General features: G+C 48.5%; 1 long non-coding RNA gene across 1 annotated transcript; it reads right to left on the reverse strand.

Annotated features, from left to right (window-relative positions):
• Positions 1-9482: 9482 nt before the first annotated feature.
• LOC127692443 (uncharacterized) lies at positions 9483-11515 on the reverse strand. Its single transcript, XR_007979465.1, has 3 exons — positions 11203-11515; positions 10888-11033; positions 9483-10088 (listed from the first exon to the last, which is right to left on the reverse strand). It is a non-coding gene; the product is annotated as an uncharacterized LOC127692443 (long non-coding RNA).
• Positions 11516-11529: the final 14 nt, after the last annotated feature.

The raw sequence follows: 11529 nt of genomic DNA on the forward strand, positions 1-11529 counted from the left end.
AACCCTGTCTCGAGAAAAACCAAATCCAAAAAAAAAGAGGTTAAGTCAGTGCCGCAGCGTGTCTCAACTTTCTGCCCTCTCTGTATCCAAATCCCTGTACTTCCCTAGGGCCCTGGGTTAGACCCTGCAAATGCATAAGAGCTTGCTGAAAGAATTGGTGATAGGAGCTGTGCAGTGGTGGTACCTTTAATCCCAGCACCTCGAAGGCAGAGGCAGGCAGATTTCTGAGTTCAAGGCCAGCCAGGTCTACAGAGTGAGTTCCAGGACAGCCTGGGCTACACAGAGAAACCCTGTCTCAAAAAAACAAACAAACAAAACCGGTGATGAGATCCACCCTACTGGAGGCCTCTGAGGAAGCTTGTCAGATTAAGGGAGGGGTCTGCTTGGTGTCCTGAAAACTGACTGATAGTGAGAGATAACAGAAGCCTTCTGGGTGATGTTCAGTGGCCTTGAGGTCCAATAAGAAGAGAGGGAGTCGTAGGACTCTCTTAGGCCTGTGCTTTGGGATGGGTGGGCCCACAACTGCAGTTCACGAACTGCAGTTCTCTCAGGAAGGCCTCTGGGATCCTCCCATGGCTTGTATGCGGTGGTGTGTGTGTATATATGTGTGTGTGTACTGAAATTTCAAAATACAAGTAAAATCATGTGATCTGTGTTTTTTTTGTTTTGTTTCCAGACAGGGTTTCTCTGTAGTCCTAGCTGTCCTGGAACTCACTCTGTAGACCAAGCTGGCCCTGAACTCAGAGATCCCCCTGCCCCTGCCTCATGAGTGCTCAGATTAAAGGCGTGTACCTCCACAGCCCAGCCCTGTTATTTCTTATGGCTACCTTAAGGAATTATTGTGATATTTTAACAGTTTAACAGAACTTAGTCCTAGAGGTCATAGTGCAAGGTCGGGTCGTTCACCCCCCTTAAGGCTGAGTGTGCTGGAGATCTGAGTGTTCTTCGGCTTCTGATGCTTGCAGCAATCCTTTACATTCCCCGTCGATACCCTACGGCTTCAGTGTCTGCCTCATCTTCAATGCTGAGTCTGTCAACCAAGTCTCCTGAATATTTCTCTAAGAAGGACCTTTGTTACTGTGCTGACTGCCCTCGGTCTGGGTTGATCTCATTTACAATTCTGAACTTAATTGTGTCTGCAGAGACCCTTTCAAATGCACTCATATTTACAGATTTTTAAGAATTAGGATTTTAAAGAAGACAAATTGTCTTTGTCTTTTCATATAATTCCTGGCATTGTGTTGAGACCTACCCATCGTCCCTTAGTATTTTTATTATTCTTAAATTCGGGTTGCCTTTCTGCTTTTAGTGGGAGTGTTTTCAGTGTTCAGGAAAGACCAGTAAGGTTGAGGTGACATTCTTTTAGACTTGTTCAAGGCACTAGGCTCTATCTCTGATCTCCATAGGAAGTCGTAGAGTCACTGTCCAGCAATAAACCCACCATGATAATAGTGTCAGTTAACTACAAAACAGGCATTCCTTAAATATCAACTATTTTGGGGGAGTGAAGGGCCACACTGTGTGTGCAAATGTATTAGTTACTGAGGGCAAGTGTAGTGGAGAGAAAAGAAAACCACCACACGGGGACTTATAATTACTACTAGGTCTCTGAAATAAAAAAAAAAAGTGGGGGGTCAAAAAAAAGTGGGGGGTCGGGCATGCGTAGAGGAAACAAAGTAGCAGAGAGGGAGGTGCGGGAGCTGGGGTGAAGAGTACACTGAAAAGAAATCTCAAGAGATGGACACTCAAACAATGGACACCCCAGTCTCATCTCTCTGGAGGTTGAGTCACATGACTATAACCCAGGGCAGCCTGTGTTCTCTGGAAGAGAAAGGATAAAGATGGGGAAGGGGAAGAGAAAAGTGAAGGGTGGGAATGGTCATGAGACTGGAGGTCCATTACATTGACCTTGGATATCATAAATTAGGAAGAGCAGTAAAGGCACAAGAGATGGGTGGGGACTGGGGTGTGGAGTTGTGTGCATGTGTGCGAGGCGTCTAACCTCATGGTGATCTGGAGCGCGTGGTGTGGGGGATGTTAGTGATATTCACAGATCTGCAGTCATCCCCACGATCTAATTTTAATTCATTTTTATCCTCTTGAGAGGAACCTCACATTCACTGTTAGGATTCCAGCCTGGGCTCTGGCAGCCCAACCACTTGTGTTCTACAGCCAACTTCAGTAGGCCAATTAAACAGTGAGAGGCAGGGGAGGCCGACTCACTGTGGCTATGAAGGGGAAGCAGCAAGGAGGCCCAGTGAGTCTCGCCGCAGTCTGCCTGTGGCCCTGTCATGAGGATTAGGTTTAACCGGAGGTGCAGAGGTGCACTGAGCTGAGCAGTCCTGGCCAGAGTGTGCTGCCGTTTGTCCCTGTGGGCTCGGGCCATCTCGTTATCACTGGGCTCCAGGCTCCGGCCAGGTGTTCTGACAGGTTGTTAGAACTGAGGGAAATCCCTCCCTGGGAGACACATTCTGCTCCCTGGCTCCAAGCTTTAGCCCTTCTCCTCACAGGAGAAAGACTCCTGAAGCAAACCCAGTTCCTTGGAGACTGCCACTTCAGTAGTCTGAAAGAAGGGAAGGCAGGGGTGGGGGGGCCTCTGTTTAAAACATCTTTCTGCCAGGCTGGGTGGTGTACCCCAGCCATGACTCTAGCTCCTTCCAACTGTCATGACCTGAGCCCCTTGCAAACACTGATCTACTTTTGGCCTCTTCAGGCGGGCCTGTGTCTCACATGAGTAAAATCATGAGATAGGTTATCTTTTGTGATTCGCTGCTTTAGCATACCATGATGTTTCCAAAACTAATACTGTAGCTGACGTCAAGACTTCATTTCTTTCTTTTTTTTTAAGATTTATTTATTTATTATATGTAAGTACTGTAGCTGTCTTCAGACACTCCAGAAGAGGGCGTCAGATCTTGTTACAGATGGTTGTGAGCCACCGTGTGGTTGCTGGGATTTGAACTCAGGAAGAGCAGCCGGTGCTCTTAACTGCTGAGCCATCTCTCAACCCCCTTTCTTACTGCCCAATAATCTGCTGTAGGTATGAGACCATGTTTACTGGTCAGTTGATGAAAATTTTTGCTTTTCAGTTATGTACATTTGTTCTAAGTATCATTTAAGTTTCTCTCAATTTTTTTTTTTTTTTGCTAGTGGGTATTACTTCAAGACACCCCCAGTGAGACACCGAGATGCAGATTGATGCAAAAGCAAGAGGTTTATTTTCTGGTGCGTCAGGGTCGACCTGCAATTAGTCCCTAGAGGTGAGTGACAGAAGGAGACCCCGAATGGCTATTACAAACAGTTTTTATACTTTTTAGGGGCACAGATTACATCGGCAAGGTTACAGTTCAAACTTATTGGCTAAGCATATTGACCTTTAAATCTATTCCCTAGCAAGCATGACATACATTTGAAGTCTACCCGGGACTTTCCAGAGGGTACATTCTGAGAACTTTTTACTCAAGAATGTTCCTGTGTTTGGAGAATGGAACTTGGCCTGGCCTTGTTCCCGGGCAGGAGGGGAAGCTGTAGGGTGGGCGTGGGACTGGAAAACCCCTCAGGGTCTCCAGTGCAGTCATTATAGTGGAAGGCCAGGCAAGGAGAAAGTGAGGCAGCTCGCCCCATTGTGTCAATCTTCAGCCCCGAGTGATAAAGCCAATCTCTTAACCATGAGCTATATATACAACAAGCTACACATTTTTTCAACAAAGGAAACACCCAAGTTGCAAAAGGGGAGGATCCCAGCACAGCAAGGAATGATCCGTCCAGAGGAAGGTCCCAAACCAAGCAGTGCAAACACCTAATCCTGCTGCTCCACACGGGCCCAGGGCCCAGCGTTTCAGGACTCAACGTGATCATTTGGACTCAGGCAAACCTCCACCTCTCCCCTCCCCGAGATGCACACACAAGCCGAGACTGGCTCCGGGCCTTGCCTGCAGCCCTCTGCAGATTCTCAGTCCTGGGATCCCCAGCACCCTGCGGTCTCCATTACAAGTTAGGCTTTGCCTTTGCAGCTGCATGTGAAAGAATAGAAAATACAGCCAACTCCAGCCTTCTAAGGAGCCCCAAACACTTCGTATTCCTGAGCCCGCCCTTTGTTTAGCAAAAATGCCTTGAATAGATGTGATCCTGGCCCCACAAGGTAACTGGAAATGAACTAAGTTTATCTTGCTTCTGTAAACTGCTTGCACCATTAACCCTATCCAGGAGTTCACGCAGCTATAGACATTCAAGAAAATAGGAAACTAATTGGTCCACTGAGCACGGGCTCTGATAATTTAAACTTAATGGCCTAAAAACTATGGAGTGGTACAAATTGATTGGCTGGCATTTCGCTGGCTCTCGATGCTAAGGAATGATTGGTTGGTGATTCGCGGGCTTTGTTGTGAACTTATAAAAGCTGTCCCAGTTCTGCACTCGGGGTCCACAGTCCTCTACCCCTGCGCGGTGTACGGCTGTGGAACCCAGAATTCTGGAATAAAGAAATCCTCATGCTATTGCATGGAGACCATTTCTCGCAAGTGATTTGGGTGTTGCCTTCCGAGGCGTGGGGTGCTGGGGCCTCCTCGGTTTTGGGGGGTCTTACACATGCAGGGGCCTCATGGCCAACCTGCAGGGGCCCCTACCCTGCCACACCTTGCCTGGCTTTATCTGCTCTCTGAAACCATGGACTAGGACTCCACGAACCTCTCAATCTTGTATCTTCTATGGCAAGAAAACCAAGACCCACATAGATGGTGCTGCCCGGTTCTGTTGCTAAGAGGTAGCCTGGTGTCCTTGGGCCACTGCTGTATCCATTTCAGTGTGCTCACCCTAGGGGAACACTTCCCGAAGCAGATCCGTTTGAGGAACGAGGAGCCTCTCCCCAGAGTCAGTTTGGACTCTCCTTTGAGCTTTGGGTGGATGGAATTTTGCCTGCAGGACACCATTTGTGTAGCCCAAGGGCATTGGTAAATACATCTCAGAGGCACTGATTGCTTTAACAGTTCCTACTGCATTCTCCTTAATTGCTGTCCCATCTTGAAATTTCTTCTTCCAAATAAATTTATCCATTACCTTTAAGTTCAACTTCGCTCCAGTTTGCAGGACATGTGTAGAATGAAGCCATATTCTTAGAAGATCATACTAACTGTCTTAGGGTTTTACTGCTGTGAACAGACACCGTGATCAAGGTAAGTCTTTTTTTGTTTTGGTTTGTTTTGTTTTTTTTGGTTTTTGGAGACAGAGTTTCTCTGTGTAGCCCTGGCTGTCCTGGAACTCACTCTGTAGACCAGGCTGGCCTCGAACTCAGAAATCTGCTTCCTCTTCCTCCCAAGTGCTGGGATTACAGGCATGTGCCACCACTGCCCAGTTGGATTTTTTTTCCTAGTGAAAAGGGAAACTAGAGAATAATTGTATATGAGGGGCAATCAGTAGCATCAAAGAATCTCCCCATAAGCTTTCTGAGTTCAAGCACCGTCTCCCAGGTTTTCCACTATAGACGCCACCACCACCACCATCACCCTGATTTTCAACAATAGATCAGGCTGGCCTCACAGCACCCATCAGCACTCAGTCCTCAGCTCTCGAGTGACCCGAGGAGCAAGGGCTCTGAGCGTTATTTGTGCAGACTGTCAGATCAAGATACAATCTAATATTCTTACCCTTGTCGGCCAGCCACCAACCGGACTGGTATGACCTAGACAAACTTAGATTTCTGCTCCAGTGTGCTTTCGGCTGCTGTGACAAGCACTGTGACCATGTCAAGTGACTTGAGGCAGAAATTGGGAGAAATTACAGTGGGTTAGAATGGGAAGTACGTGCTCCATACTTTCTTATTCCAGAAGGAAAAAAAACAGGGAACAGTTATAGTCACGTCAAGGCAAAACCCAATGCCAGGGTGCTGCTCAAAATTTTCAGCTCAATATTTGACATTGTGTAGTCTTTCACAATCTTCTGCCTGGGGCAGTTTGAAAGAAAATGACTCCCATTGGCTCATATAGTTAAATGTTTGACTCCTAGTTGGTGGACTGCTTAGGAAGTGTTAGATAATATGGCCTTGTTGGAAGAGGCTTGTCACTGGTGGGCTTTAGATTTCAAAAGCCCATGCCAGGCCCAGCCTTGCCTTCTCTGTTTGCTGCTTGAGGGCGGACTTGTAAGCTCTCATCCACTGCTTCAGCACCGTGCCTATCTGCCTGCTGCCCTGAAGCGGTAAGCAATCCCTGAATTAAAGGCTTTCTCTTAGAAACCGCCTCTGTCATGGCATCTCTTCATGGCAATGGAGCAATACCTAAGACACAGCCCTGCTGCTCCGCCTCTGGTCTCGGCAGCACACACTGCTTGTCTAGTAAGCTCAGGCTGGCTTCTCTCTGTTGCAGTCCTTAGCGGACCATGCTCATAGCCTCTGATATGCTGGGGTCTCCACAGCAAGTAAGAAGGCCGTGCTTTACCGGTGGCCTCTCTTGGCCTCCTCATGGACCCCGACCCTTTCCCATGGTGCCACGCGTCAGCTTCTCTCCATGACCCCTTCAATCCTGGTGTTTCCACAGAGACCGAGGCTTCACCTCTACCAGTGGCCTCTCTGCATAGAGACTGCCACTCCACCACACAGGGCCAAGTCTCAGCAGCTCTTCATGACCACTTCAAGCCTACAAACCCAATTCCACATCACCAAGTTCAGCTACCAGCCTGATTTGCAGCCTTGCCTCCAGCCCAGGCCACGCCCTCTGTGTGCTGACCTAGAGGAAAGAATTTCTAGAAGTTGTCACCTCAGCAATACTGGTCTTTATCAATTGCAGCCGCCATTTCAGCATCCGTTATCCCAGTAGAACAAAGAAGATCTCACTTCCAGATTCCTAATTCTAATTTTCCACACAAATGAAACTGAGGAGGACACTCAAACTTCCCTCAGAAACATCATAAGCCAGTCTCTGTCATCTTATTTTCCACGGTCCTATGGAACAGCTCATTAACACCCAAGGGCTTTTCCAGTCCAGAGATCCCAAATTCTCCTTGTCTTCCCCGCAAATCAGCATTGTCAGGTCCAGGTCCGTCACAGCAAAAGCTGGCTCCTACCAATTTCCAATCTAATTCGTTTTTAGTATATGACCAGAAGCAGCTTGGGGAATGTGCCCACTGGTTTTATATCATCTTTACACAAACCAGAGTCATTTGGGAAGAGGAAACCTCAGTCAATAAAATGCTCCCACCAGATTTTCCCGTGCTGTGTTTTTGTTTTTGTTTTTTAACTGATGATTGATTTGGGGGAACCTGAGCTCACTGTGGGCGGGGCCACCCCATGGAAGCAGGCTGAGCAGGCCAGTGAGCAGCAAGCTCTCATGGTCTCTGGCCCAGCTCCTGCCTACCAGGTCCCGGCCTTGAGTCCCTGGTGTGACTTCCTTTGATGATAGACTATGATTTCGGAAGTGTAAGTGAAATGAATCCTTTCTCTCCCCAAGTTGCTTTGGGTCATGATGCTCACAGCAATAGAAGCCATAACTGAAGAGAAGAAAGAGTTTATCTGGCTTTCTGGTCACAGTAGGTCATTGAGAGAAGCCACAGAAGGAGTTCAAGTCAGAACCTAGAGTCAAGAACTGAAGCAGAGCTCTCTGAGGAATGGCTTGCTTCCTCCTACTTGGGCACAGCCAGCTTTCTTCGAATGTTATATTTTCCAGACGAGCTTGCTTGTACAGCCCAGAACCATCAGCCTGGGGTATCACTACCCACAAGGGCAGGGTCCCAGCATCAGTTAGCAATTTAAAAAAATATATACCCACATTCACGCCCACAGGCCAGTCTGATGGAATGGAGGCAATTCTTCAGCTAAGGTTCCCTCTTCTTCAGGTGTGTCAAGTTGACAACCAAGATTAGCCATCACAGACAGACAGACAGAATCCCCCAAAAACAGACTCCCATCTGGACAGCCAGACAGTTTGGGGGCAAATAAGACAGACATCTGCTGGACAGTGGTGGCGCACGCCTATAATCCCAGCACTCTGGGAGGCAGAGGCAGGCAGATTTCTGAGTTCAAGGCCAGCCTGGTCTACAAAGTGAGCTCCAGGACAGCCAGGACTCCACAGAGAAACCCTGTCTCGAAAAAAATCAAATCAAGAAGAAGGAGGAGGAGAAGAAGAAAGAGGAGGAGGAGGAGGAGGAAGAAGAAGAAGAAGGAAGAAGAAAAACATCTAGACAGATCAGTGGTCCCAGAGAAATATAACCACCCCCTTCCATCCTGACTATATGAGAAAAATTCCTTTAGTAAATTTCACATTTTGGAGAAATAGACGTCCCTGAGTCTCCAGCCGGGTTTTCCTCCCTGGCTTAGATGCATCTCCAGCTACCAAAGTAGAGATCCCGCAGGCCCTGGTCAGCTTTCCTGCCCCTGCTTATTACTGTAGCTGACCCCTGACCTGTCAGTGCTGCTGCTACTCCTGGGTCCTGGTGTGGTCTCCAATGTCCACTGCCCACCAGTGACATCTACTGCTCCACAGGGACCTTTCACAATCCCTTTGTGGCACCCCTCCATCTGCTCCGGAGGCTCCTGGCCTAGGATGACTTCCAGGGGTCATCTCAGAGATTCGGCTTGTGGGACTCCTCTATTGTCACACAGTTCACAGGCCTTCTGTGCACTGCCTCCCTGAATCACCAGCAGCCCCTCCCTGACCATCCACCAGGCATTCACCATGTCACTGGCATTTAGTCATGGTCACCTTCTGCTTCTTTGGGAATCAATCCTCTAAGTCCCTTCAGCCACTCGTGATTTCATGGCCCTTCCCCCTGCTCCAGAGGACACCGACTCCACAACTGCCCTTTTACTGCATTCACTGACCTCCAGTGAACTCAGCATTTACTGTCCATCCTCAGTCATTCCTGCTGACCCCCTTAGAACACACAGGTGTGAACAGCGACTCCCCAGTAACTTATAGTAAGTAGGTTAGACTCCCCCACTTTTGAAAGGTTCAAAACAAATTATTTCTTCATATATGTGTATATATATATGTGTGTGTATATATGTATACATACACACACACACACACACACACACACACATATATATATATGTTTGGATTGTATTCCTCCCGTTCTCTATTTTCATTTCTCTTCCTGCAGACCCCCATCTTCACAAACCACCCTCCTACTTTCATGTCTTTGGTGTGTGTTTGCCCCATTGCATTTGTTTGTTTGTTTTTAAAGGTTTATTTATTTATTATATGTAAGTACACTGTAGCTGTCTTCAGACACACCAGAAGAGGGCATCAGATCTCATTACAAATGGTTGTGAGCCACCATGTGGTTGCTGGGATTTGAACTCAGGACCTTCAGAAGAGCCGTCAGTGCTTCTCAGAGAGGCCTCCCGTGCTCCACTTTCTCACGATGGACCTTGGGTGGGCCCAGTGTTAGGAGCCCACACATGCAACTGCTAGGTCACATCAGGGAGACGATGTTTCACGGCACTCCTGCTCCTCTGCAATGTTCCCTGAGCTTCGGAAAGTGGGCACAGACGTCCCTTGGAGGGCTGAATATTCAACAATCACTCACTTGAACCAGTCTGATATTATTCTCACCTCCCAATATTTAAGCTAGGTCCAGCAAACTAGAGTCTGCAAACCACACATTTTAAAAATTGCGACGAAATCCAAGGACTGGCGTCAACGAGGTTTCTAAAACTTTTTAAAATTTTATTTGACTTGGTGGTAGCGCACACCTTTAATCCCAGCACTCCCAAGGCAGAAGCAGGGGGATCTCTTTGACTTCAAAGCCAGTCTGGTCTACAGAGCTAGTTCCAGGACAGCCAGGACTACACAAAGAAACCCTGTCTCAGAAAAAGTAATAATTTATTTGTATGTATCTGAGTATTTTACCTGCCAGTATGTCTGTGCCAGGTGCAAGCCAGGTGCTTGTGGAGGGTCCCCCTGGAACTCAAGTTTCTGATGTTTGCGAGCCACCGTGCGGGTGCTGGGACTCAAACCCCGGTCCTCTGTGCTCTTAACTGCTGAGTCATCGCTCCAGCCCTCCTCGCATTTCTTTTTACATTTATTTGAGTGTTTACGCACAAGGCTGTTCATAAGAAGGTCAGAGGACGACTTGTGGAAATGTTTTGTTCCTTCCACCTGTGTGTTGAGATGGAACACGCATCAATAGGCGTGGCAGCAAGGCCTTTACCTCCATCTTCCTGCCCTCTTCCCTCTTTCAGTGAAGTGTTTTGAATACACCCTCCACCCTCAGACTATCTGGCTGCTTCGGTTGCCTCGAGCGGTGATGAAGGGCGGAGATCTAATGATAAAGCTGAACCAGTTCTTGTCTGGCATTTAAACACTGTGAGGACCAAGTTGACAGCCTTTTACCAAAGATCCCACTGATCTCAAAGTCATTGGACTTTTAGTCCTTCTTAGCCCTACCTTTCCACACAACCCCAAACGAATACCCTCGGAGCCCTCCCTCCACAGAGAGTGGGCAACCCTCGAAACTCTTAGGTTCCCCTGCGGGTGGTGCTACCCCATCTGCTGAAACCTGTGGTTTGGAAGTCCCCCCCCCCCCTTTATTTCATTGTGTGTAGGGGATACATCTTGCAATAGATGCCTGTGTAGTTGTCCAAGGATAACTCTCTGGAGTCGATTTTCTCCTTCCACACCCTGTGGGTCCTAGGCATCAAATTCAGGTCGTCATGCTTAGTGGCGAGTGCATTTACCCACTGAACCACTCCACTATCATCAAAACATTTCCTTTTCCTTTTCTTTCTTTTTTATGTCTTTCCTTTCTTCCTCCCTTCCTTTCTTTTTGAGACAGGGTTTCATCTATCACAAGGTAACTTCGAATTCACGGGGTGACCTTCAATTTCTGATCCCCTTGCCTCCACCTTCTGAATGCTAGGACAGGCACTCGACAACCTTACAACTCGACATCTACAACCTTAGCGCGGCCTCTTCTCCGGTCTTTAGACTCCAGGACCCCAGGAGCTTGAGCATCGGATGGTCTTCAAACTCCTCAATGGGACGAGGGGAATGTTGAGATCCGGTTTCCTTCCGATAACTCTATTCTCTTCCTCCCAGAGGGTTCTGGGTTAAGATCCTCAGGTTAGGACTGAATCCTGGTGTCCCCACTTCCCCGGCAGTTTCCAGAAGTGAAAGCATACCCACTCTCCCCAGCACAGTGTTTTCCCCAAAGCACAGTGGCAAGGCAGTATTTTTCTTCGAAGCCTGCCTCCCCCCCCTCCACCTCCCTCACATTCCGCTGTCGATCAGCTGTGGACATCCGCGCCCGCAGGTTGGGTGGCGTCGCCACTCCTCTGGACTCCCGAGCAATCTTGGGAACCCGGCCTGCGAGATTGAGAGCGCAGCCATCCCCCTGGAAAGGCAAGTGGGACCGAGCGTTCCGTGAGGACTCCACCAGCTGCAGGGCCAGCACCCGAGGCGCCAGCGGACAATTGCGGGACCGGCAGCTACCAGGACGGCCCCTTCGGCTGCGTTGACAGCCAGCACCTGTGGGTGGGGCAAACGGAGTGAATTCCTAATGTGAAGGGGCGGGCCTGCCCACAATTACCGTCCTTCATTG

The sequence above is a fragment of the Apodemus sylvaticus genome, chromosome 9 (assembly GCF_947179515.1).
Source record: "Apodemus sylvaticus chromosome 9, mApoSyl1.1, whole genome shotgun sequence".
NCBI classification, from domain to species: Eukaryota; Metazoa; Chordata; class Mammalia; order Rodentia; family Muridae; genus Apodemus; species Apodemus sylvaticus.